This window comes from Equus przewalskii, chromosome X (genome assembly GCF_037783145.1).
Source record: "Equus przewalskii isolate Varuska chromosome X, EquPr2, whole genome shotgun sequence".
NCBI lineage: Eukaryota > Metazoa > Chordata > Mammalia > Perissodactyla > Equidae > Equus > Equus przewalskii.
The window spans coordinates 2,041,239-2,059,683 of NC_091863.1; positions in this window are offsets into that span (position 1 = coordinate 2,041,239).

The following is an 18,445-nucleotide window of genomic DNA, read 5'->3' on the forward strand; positions in this document are numbered from 1 at the left end:
GTAAAGTGCACATCTGGCTTGGACAGTGATGGCCACAGTGAATCTTGGCCAATCTCCTTCGCCTGAATCCCCTCATTTTCTGAGTCCTCAAGTCTGCCCACTGGTGTCTGTCATTTTGTCCAGGCAGTGGCAGCCCCACCACTCATCGGTCAGCATTCTAGGGCTTTGATAACAAACAACTTGAAAGTTTCTTAGAGACCTTTTCTAAAACCCCTACTCTCTTACACAGGGCTTGGCATTTTGATTTCCTTAAAAAAAAAAAAACCCTCAGCACATGATTTAAATATACTACCAATTTAATAAAAGGGTTAATGCAAACTATTGAATTGTTAAATCAGACCCTCTTGAATCAGAGATGTTACCTGGTGCCAAGCTTTACCGAGGATATCATAGATGTGAGTAACCAAGCAGCACACGTGAAGCAGAAGGTTCAGGGCCTCCAACATGACTCCCCAAGTCGTCTCCTCTCGCACTGGGTGGTTCTGACCCAGGTTAATAGGGGAGGTTTCTAACAAAGGTGCATAGTACTTTACTTCCGTGGAAGGAACATTTTAGGTCATGAAATATTTCCTTTTATACTCAGTTTCTCATCTTAGATGACATTTTCTAGGGAGCTATATGACATAAATCCATAGATGCTGGGTTCCCTTACTGTAAAGCAATCCTAAACAACTAGATGCATCATGCTAAAACATTCTATAGACAAAAATTGTCTTGCCAGCAAAAACCACTTGGTTTGTATACCATGAGGTCTGCCAGTAGGATGATCATAATGAGATGAGACTAGGTCTCCTGCCTTCTTTCTCTCTCTAGAGGGCTCCCCCTTCCTAGAAGATCTGCTGCTTTAACCACTGACTTCCCAGTTAAGAAGTCGAAGGAAGATTTCCCTTTGTGTAAGACGTACAGACGCTGTGCCACACATACCCATTCTGAACTCAATCAACTTTAGGTGTTCCAGGTCCGTAAAGGTATACTTTAACAAGTCAGCCAAAACCAACCCCCTTAGTCCATTTTAATGTAAGCAAACTACTTGTGTTTTATATCTGGGATATAATTGTGTAATGTTAAGTGTTCAAACAACTACAAAAAGGCTAATAATCTTTTCTAAAAGATGAAATTTATAGCAATCATTGAAGGGAAATTGACTTTGTATTTGGAAAGGCTTAGCAGCTGATTCTAATAATAAATAATACACTACCACCCTGGTAATTTTTATTATTGATTACAAATGAAACTAGTGTGTTTGTCAATGAAAACCATATTAAAGTGAGCAATAAGCTGTTTTATTTTTAAAGCAGTAATGAAGGGTGTGCTTTTTCGTTAGCTTTTTCTATGCTTTCATTTATTTTGCTACTGAATTGATGTTTTATTGATTGTTTGGTATTTGCATTTGGTAGATGTTCAAATGAAAAAGCAGAAGGTGGTTCTTCTCAATGCTTGCATTAGTGCCCTTGCAGCCATGTGCGAATGCATTCAATACATGGAATTGTGCATGTGTGTGTGTTTACCACTGGATTAGTCAGGGTTCTTCAGAGAAACAGAACCAATAGGATGCAGATGGACATGGAAAGAGATTTATTATAAGCAACTGGCTTGTGTGATGATGGAGGTTAGAAAGTCCAACATCTGTAGGGTGGGCCAGCAGGCTGGAGACCGAGGAAAGTCAATGATGCAGATGAAATCTGAAGGACATCTGCTTCAGAATTCCCTCCCGTTCAGGTTGGTAAATGGATTGGATAGATAGATAGTAAGATAATAGATAGATAGATAGCTAAGATAAACAGATAGATAGATAGATAGTAAGATAAATAGATAGTAAGATGGATAGATAGATAGATAGATAGATGATAAGTAGATAGATGATTGATAGAGAGGCTGGCATTTTTGTTCTATTCAGGTCTTCAAGTGATTAGGTGAACCCCAGCCACATTGTGGAGGGCAATCTGCTTTACCCAAAGTTCACTGATTTAAATGTTGATCTCATCCAAAAGCACACTCCAAGGGAACACATAAAATTAACCATCACATCAATCTTTCTTCCTTGTATTTTTCAGTTAACATTCATCCTCCGTTATTGGATGGTGATGGCTGAAGTGGTGGCCAGTAGCCCATTCTTGACTATTGTGGACAGACACGGAGAAACCGATGTAGGCAAAATGGGCCCTTGTGATTCCAGAGCATACTGAAGATCCTGCCAACTTTCAGAGATCACGTGATATATTTTATGCTAAAGAGAAACTGAGAAAACAAGAAAATAGGGATTCTCTGCCTAGCATGTGCAAATTAGAACCACCACCTCTGCTTTCTCTAGTAATTACATCACAGTGGACTGGTTAGATTTCAATATAAGTTTACACACACAAGCACACACATGAGAGAACAGTATAAAAGTTTTCTTTGATGTTGTTACTGATGTCAACCTCTATAAGCTTTAGAATATGTGCTAATTTTTGATAAAGAGGTGTGTATATATACAAAAATATAGTATATAAAAATGTAAGAGTGTTATGTAAAAAATAGAAAATACACATTCTATATTCTATTGACATTACATATCAGCACGCTTTTTATAACAGCTTCTATCTTTTGGAATAAATATTATTTGTTCCTCTTACTAAAGAAAGTTACTCAACTACATTTTTAGGCTTTCATTGCAACAGTTCCTACTTCTTGCTAGGTGCTATTGGCACAATTGCTTCTGATGAAAAGTTCGTGATATTGTAGTAGAAGCGGACAATTAAACAGATTATTATGATGAATTACAATACTCCTGTAATTTGGGAGGGAGAGGATAAAGGACTCTAACTCAATCTGATTGCGTTTGAATTGGTTTTGTTCTATAGTCGTATATAGGTTGTCATCAAACAAAGCATTTTGAACTCATATGTAAAGCACAGGGAATTTTTTTAGCTCTTCTCATCTCTTGTCTCTGCATGACCTCATGCAGGGTTTGAAAAACTAGGTAAATAGCTTGCAGGCCAAATCTGGTGTTCTGCCTGTTTTAATAAGTCAAATTATATTTGAACACAAGCCATGTTCTTTTGTTTATGTTTTGTCTAGGTTGTGTTTATGCTACAACAGAACTGAGTAGTTGCTACTGAAATTGTACGGTCTACAAAACCTGAAATATTTTCTCTCGTCTGTCACAGGAAAAGTTTGCCAATGCCTGCCCCAATGAATTAGCGAGTTAACTGCTTAAAATTACATCAGGGCTCCCACGGAAACATCTGGTTTTTATGGAGAATGCTTCTGCTTTGTTTTAGTAACTCATTAGTGACTTTTATGGGGGGATATTTGTTGAGAGGTAGTTTGTAGGACATTGAAGACTACTATCAATTATACACACTTTGTGATTCAGTCCAAACTTTGGCCTGCCCACTGGTTGTTATATAATTTTGAGTGAATTTTTGGGTGACAATTTAAAGGGTTGATGAAGACATCTCTAAAGATGGCCAGAAGCAAATTAATCAATGACTTCCATCCATGCAAAAGGAAATTGCAATCAGGAAAAGCGTGAAAGAATATATCTGAGCATAAAGACAAAGTGGATGGCTGCACACCTGTGTTTTATAGCTCCATCTCCCTTTTCTTTATACCTCTTGGGTATATCTTCCTTCATGGTCTGCTGGAACCCCTAATTTTAAATCCAAACTTATCACCTGCCTTTGGATTCGCTGACTTCTGCCCTCAGCATCATCTCTGTGTTCAGATCTCTTATTTCTGCCCTTGGTTTCACCAAAAATAACAAGTGAAAGTCCTCAGAGATCCTTGACTCTTTCTTCTAATTCACGTTTCACTAAACGTTTGTGCAATTTAACTCTTCAGCTCTATCATTTCAATCATTTTCTCTCACTGATTTGTTAAAGAGTCACAGACTTCAGCTTCTGAGTACTCAAATTTTGAAGATATATGATGAAATGTTTCCCAGTGGTAATTTTCCAGTAGCTGCTATATGCTATTTTTATTGTTGTCATGTGAGTGGGACCTAGTGTCATAGAACCGACTGTTTCATGGTGGGAGTATGATGCGGGTTGCCATGCTCCATGTGGGATTGCAAGTGTCTCTTTCCTGAATTTCCGTCAGGGAAGACTTCCTTATAGATCCTCAAGAATTATCCTGTCATAACTTTTATTAATTCAATAAGTCCAAGACAATTTCATTCCATGAGGTTCTGTAGATTCCCGTATCTGACCCCATATCTCCCAAATCCCCAGATTCTGGAACCTTTCATTGGCCTTCTGGAATTCACACATCCCTCAGCAAAACCCTCCTAATGTCAACATTCTTTGAACATTTGCTCTACCTTCTTATTCTCACTGAAAGCTGGCTCCTCCTGGAGGACACCTTTATGCCTGTAGCACCCTTCAATAGGGAACATTCTCTTTTTTAATCCTCTGATCTTCTGGGTTTCAAGGTTGCAAAATGTCTTTCTGACTTCTCACAACTTCTTTTAGAATTTCATCTTCCAAAAAGTCCAGTCGTGTCCACAGACACGACTCTTGTCTTAGTAAATGAATAGTTCAAAATCCATGAGGTTTCAGTCCTAGGTACATATTGGAATTTCCTGGGGGAGCTTTGCAAAATGGCAGACTTCTCTCTATTCCCCAAGATTCTGATTCCATTATTCTGGAACGTAGGTCTGTGCTTTCAAAAGTGTCCTCGTTGAATCTAATACACAGTTAGGATTAGGAACCATAAATGTTGATGATCTTTCCAATACATTGGTGTGCCCATTTCTTTATCTCTTTAATGACTTTTCTTCTTTCCTAACTCTGACACTCATGCCCATACACCACACCTCATCACTTCATAACTCTGCTTTTATTTGTAACGCTCTCTGATCACCACTTACAATCTTTTCATTCACTTTGTCACACCCGCAGTGCTCAGCTTTGCTAATACTTAAATCCATTGTTTTTTCTGTCTATCATTGCTTTGCTATTTCCTGTCTCTCTCTTGTTCTTCTGGGCATGCTTACCTAGATTAGATGACATGTTCCCTTATGATATTTGTTGCTTTCCTTCACCTGTTACTCTCTCCCCCCTCTCTATGTATTGTGGAAAGATCCCTCTCTTGAAAAACAAGCATGCTGACAGTTTAGTATTTTATCCTACAGGATAGATTAGTTTATACTGCAGTAATAAAAATCGTATGCTAATTCTCAGTGCTTTAAGCTAGCAAAGGTTTATTTCTAACTCTGCTAAGGTCTTGACAACTCCTCAGGACAACTATTTGCTGTGCAAATGGAAGTGTCCCTATTTTGTAGCTCAACAATCTGGAACAGTTGACCTCCTTAGTGTATATAGGAAGGGAAAGAACACTGGATAATTCCACATAAGCTTGGTCTCATATATTTCACTGTTGAGAAATAGTTACATGGCCCCACCCCACAACCAGGAGCCTGAGACATGCAATCTCCAGGTGTGTGGAGGGGTTGGGAATCAATTACTGGTGACTGTAAGTAAGGCTGACCACAGAACATGGAGACTACGTTACTGATCAGGAATTGAAAATCAGAGAAGTTATACTATTTGGTCAAACCTCACCAACATTGAGAATGACAAGATATGAAAAAAGCTTTTCCTGACTCTCAACATGAGTTATACTCCTACAGCAGAGGAACAATCCATTGCAGGACAGGATGTCACACTTGGGCTATAAGTGTGATTGGAAGACCAGTATCATGTTCCTTCTTCATGCATTCACTGATCATAGGCACTTGAATTTTTAAAGTCTCCGGAATTGGCTTCCTCTGTGGTTCCCAAAGCTCCTGGTTGTCTCATCTTGACCAGATTCACATATTTGTCTTGTCTTCTTGACCCAAAAAGGCACCTGAGTTTTTGGCTTTCACCTATAACCTCTGTAAAACATAATCATCTAAGGTATAATAATCCAGTGCGTACCCATTTTGTTGGACCATTATGGTCAATACGGGAACTTTACCACAAAGACCTCTACAATTAACTTTGTTTAATCTCCTGCCAACGAACTGAAAAAAAATACAATAAAAACTGATGACTTATTTTGTTTCTTAAGACCTTAAGCCTGGAAATATTAGGCCAGCCATGGTACACAAGCTTTGAATAAATCAGTGGAAAGATTTTTCATTTAAATGACCAATGTTCTCTTTGCTTGGTCTCCTGATCTTAGTAAACTGATATTACCCTCTTGAATAAATAATGTTTTGGGATTATAAGTGCTTTATTCTGATGATTTCTTCCCTTCGAGGAGCAGAGTAGGTGTCAGGGAGCATCTACTTAATGCTGAAACTTACTGTGTCTGGATTTAGCTTCCAGCTTTTGATGCGTTTTGGTTTTAATTGTGTTTAGCATTTAACAGCCACAAACAAAGCCCAATGGTAATCAAATTCATCTACCATTGCATTTGAGAGAGAGGTGCTCTGCAAATCAATTTCAGTTAGCTAAAACATCATCAGTTGCATTAAATAGATCACCAACTATGGATTAAATTCTCCTCCTTGCAGTCTTGTCCCAGGAAATTGTTTGGGAATACAAATTCAGACCTTTAAGACTGTAGTCTGAGCTGCTTAGTAACCCTGGATAAAATGAGTATTTCAGAGTTGAGTTCTTAATATTCAAAATATTGCATTTCAAGAAAAATCGCCAAATAACTGGAGAGACGGAAGGAGAGACGATGCTCATTGACTGGGAAATGGCAAGGCATCTCAAACAGCCCTTCCCAACATTTTGCAAATGGTTTAAAATTTTTCCTACCCAGTTTCTCCCAGAGTAAAGAATTCCATGCCTTTACTGGTGGGTATGTCCTCCTTACTAGCTACATGATAACAGTCTCATTAACAACCTCTATGCCTCACTTTCCTTGTCTGCAAATAACTACAGTACATTTGTTATGAGACTAAAATTAGGTAATCCAGGCAAAAAGTGTGGTGATTCCTGGTACAGAGAAATCCCTCACAAACATTGGCCCTCATGACTATTCCTCCTGCCTGTTGCACTGTTCTGAACAGAAGTGGGATGAAATCAGCTCTCCTGACTTATAAATAACTCAATGTTATGGTGCACATCCAGCCATTTTCAAGAGTGTGGAAGCAAAAGCCTACCAATTTGGGGAGTGTGTTCTGAAAACAGGAAAAGACAGTGTTTTATCTGCTGATGTATTGATCTTCCTAGATGAACAGCAGTGGTGAATATCTGCATAGGTTGAAGACGCCTATCACTTGGGCACACCAGCCTTAAGTGCAGTTGAAATTTAAGCAACATGATGGATATTGGTTCCTTAATGGAAACTCTAAATATGATGTTGTGGGTTTTACTGTGAATTTATTTACTTACTCAAAAGGGGGTAAAATGGCAGGACTTCAAGGCTATGCCAAAGAGGTGCCCACTTGGATTCCAAAATAGATGCTTACTAATCTCTCTATTTCCCAGTCAGAAAGTAAGACTTGAATTTAAGAACATCACGTTATAAGGAAGGATGAGTTCTAACCCTGGGTTACTCTCCTTGTCACCATGGGCAAGCCAAAGATCTCCAAGATCCTTCATCTGAAAGGCAAGGATAAAATATTTGTCCTACCAGTCTCATTGGGTTATTGTGAACATAAAATGGCTAACGGCACGTGAGATGTTATATAAATTATAAAGTCCTATGAAATGTAAGGGTTCTGCATTTACTCTGAAAGTTTGTCTCTCTTTTTTTTTTTAAAAGATTTTATTTTTTCCTTTTTCTCCCCAAAGCCCCCCAGTACATAGTTGTATACTTCTCGTTGTGGGTTCTTCTAGTTGTGGTATGTGGGACGCTGCCTCAGCGTGGTTTGATGAGCAGTGCCATGTCCGCGCCCAGGATTCGAACCAACGAAACACTGGGCCGCCTGCAGCGGAGCGCGCGAACTTAACCACTCGGCCACGGGGCCAGCCCCAGTTTGTCTCTTTCTTTCTAGTATGATTCCAATTCCCTGATCCATCATCTCTTCCTTTGTACCCCCTGGAGTGGCTTACTCCCCCTTTTTCTAGGTTAACAAGTAGAAAGCTCTAATATTGAATTAGCTTTTCCTGATTCTGCTTTGAGGGTGCTGAAGAAAAGCGTGCAACGTGTTAGCTGATGTAACTTTAAATTATAAAAACTATCCTCAAGGTAGACTGCGGTACTTCCACAAAGCCCTACTATTTTCTCCTAGTTATTTCATTCTGCCAATCCCTCGCAAGACTATTTTGCACTTTCTCCTTTCTGCCAAAACCTCCAACACTTATTTGTGTTCCTCACACCCAGCCAATGACATTGCTTTTCATTTATCTAAAAAATAAAGCATATTCAAGGGAACATGCCCATGTTATCATATGCACATATACCCATGTTGAGGAAAGTGTTAGTATGATGGACCTGTCTTAGTCAGTTCTCACTCATCTCTCTAGTTATGATGATGGCCCTTGATCAAACTCTGAGAACAAAACTATTAGAATGTTCACATAGTAACTGGGTCACAATATTCTTCTATACGTTCAAGGCAGTGGGTTAAGATGAACCAGACTGACAACATTATTTGACATAAACATGAACTTCATGATGTGCACCTGGGGCAGTGTTTGGGCTCATCACCATAGTTGGTCACCCAACAGTATGTGCTTATGTGATCAGCCCCCTTTTAGAACTCTAGACCCTGGGACTCAAGCTGGATTCTCTTGGTGGAAATCTTGCACGTATCTCATCAGTTGAGAGCTTGAGAGAAAAGTATGTCCTGTGTGACTCTCACAGAGGAGGACAGGGAGAACTTCAAAGATTGTGTGTGACTTCTCTAGACTTCATCTATGGATGTCTTTTTCCCACTGTTTTTTCCTGAAGTCTCTCCCTTCACCTGGACACTAGGTTCAATCTCTTCTCACCTACACATGCATGATGCTCTATTGATATTCTTCTCAACTGATGACCTTTCCTTCTACAGTATCATTCCATCAACATAAAGTATGCTGCAACGTAGCCACATCAAAAAAAAAAAAACAACTATCAAGACCCTGCAAAGCTTACATCCCTCTCTCAGTATTGTCAAGGATCTCTGCTCAACTATACTCACCATATCTAATTCATCTCCTGAAGTTCTTTGTGAATCTACTCCAATAAGATTTTCCTTCTTACTGCCCCACCAAGACCACTCTCATCTTCATTCCCAGTGTCTCTATGCTGACAAACGCAATAGTCATTTTTCTACCCTCAGCGTGCTTGGTTTATCAGCTCCATCTGAAGTAGCTGACAACTTTCCTTACTTGGCCCCAAGGATGCTGCTCTTATTTGGACCTCCTCTGGACTTGTTAGTCACTCCTTTTTCAGAGTTTTTGGCAGTTCTTTCACTTTCCCAAAATTCTAAAATTTGAAAGGTTTCTCAGCTCAGTCTTAGGATGAACTCTTCTTTTTATAAATTCACTCCATAGTTAATCTCATTCTGTTCTACAGGTTTAAATATCTTTTAATTCCTGATAGTTCCCCAATTTATATCCAATTTATTCTTTGCTTCCCCCAGAACTTTAGAAAAGTCTAAACTTATATATCCTACTGCCAATTAGCCACCTACGCTTGGATGCATTACATACATCTCCAGCTTTGCCTGTTAAAAAATAAACTCTTGAGTTCCTCCCCCATTCCTAATTCTGGTCCACCATAGTCTTTCTCATATACACAAAAAATTATACCACTTGTCTAACAGTAGCTCAGACCAAAAACCTTAAAGTCTTTCTTTTCGCCTTTTATGTATAACTCACATTCAATTGATCAACATATTCTAACTGTTCTCATTTCAAAATATGTCCAGAATCTAAACATTTTCCATGACCGTATTTCTATCATCCTCTTTCATCCCCCACCATTGTTCACATCCTCAATTACAATAGCATTTTATCTGGTTTCTTTTCTTTCATCATTGTCATCGTTTGGTCTGTAGTTAGAGTTCTCATTTTAGACTAAGTCAGGGCATGCCTATCTTGTTCTCAAAACTCTCCGATGATAACTACCTCACTCAGAATAAAATCTAGTTTTCAGAAATCCTACAAGACCTTCTCCACTCTGACCTCATTGCTTCCCATTTCTCATTGCAAACCCCACTTCCTGTGTTCCAGCCACATGTTGACCTGCCACTCTGCACCTCCTTGAGCATCACAACCAAATTTGAAACTCAGAGATTTTATCTTTGCCATTTCTGTTCCTTTTGCCTTCCATGCTCTCTGCATGGCTTGGTTCCTCACTTCTTTTGAAATACAACATTTTCAGAGGGGCTTGCTCTAAACACTGTACAAAAGATTTCCATGTGTTACTCTCTACTCCCAACACCGAGGTCTTCCTTTCCACTTATCACCATTACCTGACATATTGCATATTCATTAGATCATTATCTTTCTTTCCCCTCTAGAATATGAGTCCCCTAAAAGATGAGCCTTTTCTGCTTTGTACACTGTTGTATGTCAAATGCTTAGAAGAGTACTCAACATACAATAAGTCCTCAGTAAGTGTTTCTGAATATATTCAACAGGATCTTGACTGCTAATATTTAAATTCACATAGAAATGAAAAGTACAAGGTCTAAGGTTAAGTAATATAATTGCTTCTGATGTAAATTCACATAATTTGCCTTTGTTAATTTGCTGTCCGTTTAAGCTAAATCATTGGTTGGTCTTAAGATAATTCATAGGGGTTGCATCCTGAGATGGACCTGGAGATGAAGCTTTTCCTCTGAGTGTATATAACATTCACTTTCTCTGCCAAGGGGAAACAAATCATGTATTTTATTTTAAGTTAATATTGTTACAAATTTTGGTGCATTTTGGTCATTCTCAAGCTATGGAATAAACCAAACCAAAAGTAAAACTAAAATCTTCCCAGTCTTATTACTTCCTAATTGTGTTTTCTCTCGGAAATGGCAATTGAAGTCTTTGGTAGTGGAAGTTTCACGGATTGCTTGTAGGGTCATTTTGGGGTGATGGTTTCCTTTTATCCCCAAATGTTTAAAATGCTCAAGTCACCAGAGAGGATGGCTAGCATGTGTTCTGTATAATTTTTATTACAACAAACATTTGCTGTTTGTAGCTATTTATTTTGAGGGACATGATTTGGCTCTCAGCATATCCAAATCAAGACCCTTTCAGTGACAGAAATCCAATTCAAAATAATAAGAAGAGCAATTTATAGGCTTTTGTAACGTAAAAGTCAAAAATGAAGGTTTCAGGCACAGTGGGATCCAGGACTTAAACCATGTCACTTTTCTTTCCTTTGTTTCTCTCCTTTGTAGAATGTTTGTTCATGTCAATCCAAGACACATTCCTCAGTTTAGCAAGCTGAGAAGAAAGGCAATTTCTTTATCAAGAAGAACTTTGGTGGAAAATTAATGCTGAGGATTTAGATTTTCCTGGCTTGGATAACTGGTCCATCACTACACCAACCACTGAACCCACCTTTGGAGCTAGAGGGGCTACCACATTCTGGCCAAGCTATGACCACATGCTCCTTCTGGTGGCCTGAAAAAGAGACGTAAGCTCGGCTTCATTCAGACCTACTAGAAAGAGGGTGAAGGGATACAGATGAAGCAATATATCCTCTAGAACATACTGCAATGTAAATGTATTCATTATTTTCACGAGGAGGGCCCCCTCTCATGAATAGTGATATGATATAATAATCTGGATATTTTTAGGTTTAATAAAATGACCATCAGGTTTGTAATTGCTACCACAACTTATTAATATTGCACCTCAGTTTGGAGAGTAAAATGCAATTTTCAAAGAGTTCTGTGCTTTGGTAGGTTTGGGAGTTTGAAGTCCAGCACATTTTAGTGTTGTTTTGTGTACAACTTTTATACAGCTAAGATATGAAGTCACTACCCCCTGTAAGAGGCACCCCATCATCCTAGCTGGCATTCTTTCTTTCTTGGCCATCCAGAGTTTTCAACTGAAGGCTAGTATTTAATGTTGAAATTTAAGCACAATCTACGAGCTGACTGAGTTGGAACACCAAGTCCCTGAGTCTTAGAGGAGTTGAAAAAATACTAATACGGAAGCCTAAACTCCACCACATCATAGAGAGAAGTCTTAAAAGCCGAGATGTTAGCATTTGTAGTATATTCAAATGTATTCCCCCAATGCTAAACGAAAATTTGTCCTCTATAACCGTGGACACTCTTTTCCTGTTTACTACTTGCTCCTCTAGACTAGATGGCAGACCTTCTGAAAAGCACCCCTCCTCAAATAAACATCTTCACAAAATAAATTTTGCCTAGGAATTTTTTAATAAAGATTTTGTATTGTAGTATATTTTAGAGATAAAAAACACAGAAATTGAAGTAATCTTACTTTTGTCTCTTTGAGATTGAGGATATTACTTCTCCTCTGCTCCTCATTGCTGGCCTTTGATCTATTATGTTAATGGAAAAAAGTATTTTTCCTAAGTTCATTGTGTTGGAAGAAAAATAACATTGTATCCAATGTGATTTCCTAATATCCTGTGGGTAATAATTGTTAAGGTGTTTCTATATTGAGCTTTCTGAAAAGCTGAATTGTCTCTTTTGTTTATAAGTGATTGGATTTGCCATGTTAAAAATTTAAGGAGTAAATCAGCAAGATTAGGAAAAAACTAAGTTGACATAAATTAGAATATGGGATTGGACACAAGTGGAAACAGAAAAGTTGCAAATAAGAAACAAAAATGCAATTAAGAAATTACAACATGAGGAAAATATATCATGAAAGTGAGCTTGGAAAACAAATGGAAAAGGAGCTGAGGAAGTGGGAAAATAAGTGAATGTGAGAGTAAAGGATTTGGAGAGAAAGGGAAAGATGGTGGAAGAAGGGTGAGATTTTGAGCCACATGAGAGGCAAATATAAATTTCTAGGAAATGCGTGATTGACTTGATTGAGCAAAGAAGTTAAGTGACTTTCTCAGTCACACAGCTTAAATGCAGTAGAGCAAAGATTTGAACTGAGGGTGAATCTGATCTGAGGGTCTTTGACTTGAGTCACAGCACAGTGTTATTTGCAATGACATCCTCAATCTGGATTGTGGAAATGATTGAAGCTTCCCTGTGAAGTAGCCCCACAACTGGTATTTTCCATGGCTATATGCATTTATCGCTGATACTTTCTATTGTATATCATGATTTGTAAGCATATTTCAAATTCACTCCAATTCACTAGATATTCACTTTGATATTATTGTTTCAAAATAAAAAATATTAGTTAATAAAAAGATCAAAATATTACATATCCTTTAGAATATGGTAAAAGTAAAGTTTGTTACATTCTAAGAATGGACATTATTAGCTCCTACATAAAATAAAATTTCTACAGTCAGACTAATTGGCTGACAAACATGGGCTCACTTTTAATTCCTATTGCATGTAGATAATTATAGTTTGGTGATTATCATTTTATATCTATTCCCTTTATCTTATCCAATATGTCTTTGTCAAATTGAATTACATATATGTCCATATGTAATATATTATACAATGTGTAAAATATATAATTATATTAACCCTCCCCGAAAAAGACAGAGAAATAAATAAGACGCATTATCATATTTTGCCTTCCATGGATTTGACATTGTTTTGTTTCCTGAGATGATTCTATTTGAAGACTAAATCTTACTTTCCCTAAATGAGGTAATGAGTATGGATAAAGTTCCTTTTTAATCTGAGAAGTGCAAAATAAAGCTAGTTTTTATGATAAAAACTGATTTTGAAGGAGCGTGGTGATTTGATGACTTTCTGTGACATCACAATGTAGGAAATTCAGTCAGTGAAGTTTCACTGAGAACTGGAGTCCCTTCCAGGGTCCGGCAGCCAGGCTCAGGGAGGCCCTGCAGACACTCCATAAGAGTCTTGTCTGTGCGCGAAAGTGTAGGTGGCATAGGCTTGGCCAGCAGGACCATGCCGATCATCTGACTGTTGGGTATAAGCCATCAGTGCTGTAACCAGGACAAGATTTCCAGGAACATCCCATCACATGGAAATATATACGGTGCTCAATCTTTTAAGGATTTAAAAGATCACCAGTTTTTAACCCTGCCACCTCATCAAATCTCTTCCCCTCTCCATTCCACCCCGATCCAGCTGAGAGGAGGGCATTGTCCTGGCCCCTTGGTCATCTCAGAAGAGAGATCCTCAAAGGCGAGGAGAAGATTCCTATGAATCAGACCGGTCTTCATTAGGGCACCTACATTTCAGCATCTTCCCTCTTCTCTCCCTCCATCCCTTGTAGCTTTCTACTCCATCCATTTGAGTCTATTTCTTGAGCCTAGTCTCACTGCGAATGATACTCTATCATTTTCCCAATTACCATGGCTAAATCACATTTTAGCAGTCTACATAGATTATCAAAATTATTGCAACGACTGAATTGATTGCGTTAGCTATAAAACTGATCTAGTCGCTGATATATTAATATTGTAAAATTTATTTTGTAGAAAGCCCCAGAAACCTTAAAGGAAAACTAGCAAAATGAAGTATGCGTGTCTTAGTTTCGTGTATTTAATTTCGTTGTCAATATCACCTCTCGTGAAGGACACTGATCATTTACTGTGGAATGTTGCTGGTGTGAGCAACTGAAAGTTGCTTCATCTTAAAAAAAAAGAAATCCCTATTCATATACATATGGGGATAAGCTTACCAAGCATGGCATTTTCTATACTACAAATCATTGCCTTCTTCCTTTCTTTGGATAATAGGTTTTACATTATTTTAAGAGAAAAACTTATCCATTTCCACCTTTACTACTAAACCAATTTACTTTACACCATTGGCTAAATAGTCTGAAGCAAATACACTTGCTACATTAGCTCATTTACCAAGATTGAGCATTCTTGCAGCATTGGCCAATGTTTCTATGCCCATTTATATCTGACAGGTGGTATGAAAGACAAGAAATTCCTAAGTGGGTGGTAATAAGCAGTGTGATAAAAGTAGTGTACTGAAATCATTACTGATTCAAAATTCACCTAAACTTAAACCATAAAAACTTGAATTAACAAGTGTCTAGATGAAAGCAATGAAATAGAAGAGCATTACTTTAGATGCTTATAGCATATTATTAACCTTTTTCCCTACACCTTAAGAATATGAAGACTATAAAAAAAATAAAAAGAATTTAAATCATGCCATCACATTCAAAGACAAAGAAACCAGTGGAGTGTATATTCAGGAAGTTGTAAAATTATCCTATACAAAACCTCTTTCAAAGACAATTATCTTTGATCTAACTATAATTTCTACATATTTGATTGACCTGTATTTAGCTAGACCAATGGGTCACGATTTCTTGAACAGCTCTTCTGTCTCAGTGTAAAGGAGGCCGGGCAAATGAGGGCCGGGAATGGGGAGGGTTGACGTGCAGTACTAGTGATGTTATGAGGGGCTAATTTTGCACTAGGTTCTGAGAAAAAAGTGTTTGAGTGAATGTCCCGTGTCAGCAGCAAGCATTCAGAGATGACAACAGCTTATCAAAGAGTTACCAAGGTTTATTTCAGGGGAAAAGCCAACACTGATTTCCAGAAAGTACTGCCACATGTTGGGAAGCAGAAGAACCAGTTCTGGCATCACATGGTTCACAAATACTGTTAAATTGGGCTGTCTTAATTAGTATCCCTGTGTATTCAGTAGATTTTGTTTGTAAATATCCTAAAGATGACACTGAGTCTCGGAAAACATCGTTCAAGCTCACCATATCTATCCCATTCCTACTTTCATCGATATAGTCTTGTGTTGGTGAGTTTTTGTGTGTACTTGCCTTTTTGGGTAGGGGGGAAATGTTGTGGCACTTCTCAGCCTCCATAATCACGTGAGCCAATTAGTCATAAAAAACCTCTTTATATCTATAACTATATCTATACCTATATTTTTAATGATATCTATATCTATATAACTATATCTTTATCTATCTATACATGTATCTGTAACTATATCTATAACTATATATAACTATGTCTTTATCTATATCTATAACCATATCTATATCTACAATATCTATAACCATATATCTATAATGATATCTGTATCTATAACTATATCCGTATCTGTAACTATATATCTATATCTATAACTATATCTATTACTACACATCTAAATAATATCTATAACTATGTCTCTATATCTACAACTATCTATAACTATATATCTATAGTGATAGCTATATTTATAACTATATATCTATATCTACAACTATATCTATATCAATAACTATAGATCTATAACAATTTCTATATTTATAACTATATATCTACATCTATACCTATATCTATATCTATAATCCATGGCTGTCTATAGATATAGATAGATATATGTCCTACTGGTGGTTTTGTTTCTCTGGAGAAGCCTGAAAATACAGTATTATACTTAGCAGATTGACCTCTGAAGATGGTTGAGGCTAGGCTAAAAAGAAATAGTTCCCTGCACTAGTTGCCAATTAGAAGGAGGATCAGATATTTAAAGATAAAGAGCCAAAGAATGAGAAAAGGAAATATTTGATACAGATATAGTATGTTTAAAAAACAGGAAAAAAAACGCCAACAGCCTCAGGATATGTCCTTCTTTCCAGTGGCATCACTCTGCTCTCTTATCTCTCAGATCTTTTTCCATTCTCATACCTAGGACAGCATCAGTGTCAAATACGAAAGATGGACTCTTTTTTTTATTTCCCTCAAATGCCAACTTGAAGATGTTTAAGATTTCCTTATGACATCAATAATCTTTCATTCTTCATTAGGGAAAATTTTGCCTCTTTGCAAGCCATTGAACTACGCATGCACAGATGTATGTATGTACGTGTGTGTGCATGCCTGTGTGTGTTTTGTCCCATAGAAAGATTCATAGGTCCTAACAGTACCCTGGCTGCATCGATGTCCAGGCAACAGACATCTGTCATAAGAACCAGAGTCTTGCCTCTGGCCAGTCCTGAGGCACTAACATTCTTCTGAGCAAAAAACCCTCCACAGAGGAGTCACCCCGTGACATGACAAAACATGACACGACAAAACATGACACGACTACAGCTTGGTAAACACATTTTTCTACAATGATGGTCTATCATTTTTAGAATGATTTGCAACATTTCTTTTTCCATCAGCCTTTGCTTTTAGACTTTAGTGCTGGGAGCAATAATCTAAATGTCTGAGGTTAAAAATGGACAGGATTTAATCATTTAAAAAGATGTCCATTGGCCCCTCCATGGAGTTACTCCAATAACATCATGGCTTCCCAGTGTAGCCCTGTATTGTACTCTGAAATAATATTTGCATTCCTGTTGTCACCTGTAATCCACACCCCACCCTGGGACCCTGAGGAGCTTCTCTCTTTCAAATTGCAATCTCTCCAGACCTACTGTTGTAGAGTGGTCATACAAAATGTTAACTGGGTGGAATCTGATTGGAGGGTGGGAGTGTAACAGTCTTATAAGTCCAATGTGCTACAAATCAAGAGACTCCTCACTTATTATCTTCCTGGTTCCACTTTCTCTTCACATTGAGTTCCATAGTTAGGGAACTTTTGGTTTCTAAGAAGCTTGAGATCATCTGAGGACAAGGTTTCCATCTTCTGAGCATGCTCCAGCTACATGACCTGCAATTTTTGCTCATTGCTCCTGCAAAACAACTTCTGATACAACATTGTTATTGAAACAATAGGATACAATAGGGCTAGTACAAATTGGCCTACCATAGTTACAAGGCCACCAGAATTTCTTTTTTTCTAACTAAAAAATGTTTCCAGTTTTATTGAGATATAATTGACATATAGCACTGTATTAGTTTAAGGGGTACAACATAATGATTTGATATATGTATATATTGCAAAATAATGACTAAATATGTTTAGTTAACACCTGAGAGTTTCAAAATAGTGTAAAATTATGATATTTTATTATATTATAATAAATCTTGTTATTTACAGTATACTATTGCATTATAATTTCTATAATTATGTTATATTTACATTATATTGCATTATACATAACATATTTTATATACATTATATTATATACATACTATATTAAAATTTTACTGTACTTATATTTATAATATTATAAATTGTAATAAAGTAAATTGATGTTCCTTCTTTTTGAGAGTGGATAAGATTTCAATGAAAAACGATAAACCCATTTCTTGATTGGTGTTGATGTGATCAGATGTTTCTATTAACTACACTGTTACTTTGTCTTCCAAGGAGAAATCTCCCAAGAAATGTTATTTTCTATAAGATTTGATGTTAATGGCATTTTGATGCATCAGATTTCTTTAAAAATATGAAACGAAAGAGCTGTATCTATGGTCGTATTCTAGCAATCAGGCCACCTGGTTAGACAGAATATGTCATGCCCGGGTCCTGCTAGGAATCACAGAAAATGATGACGGCAACGATTAAATTTACAAATGTGTGAAACCAACCCTGTGCTAAATGCTAAGAGGAGTTATGAAAAAGGACTGTTAATCCAGAGAGCTTCCATTC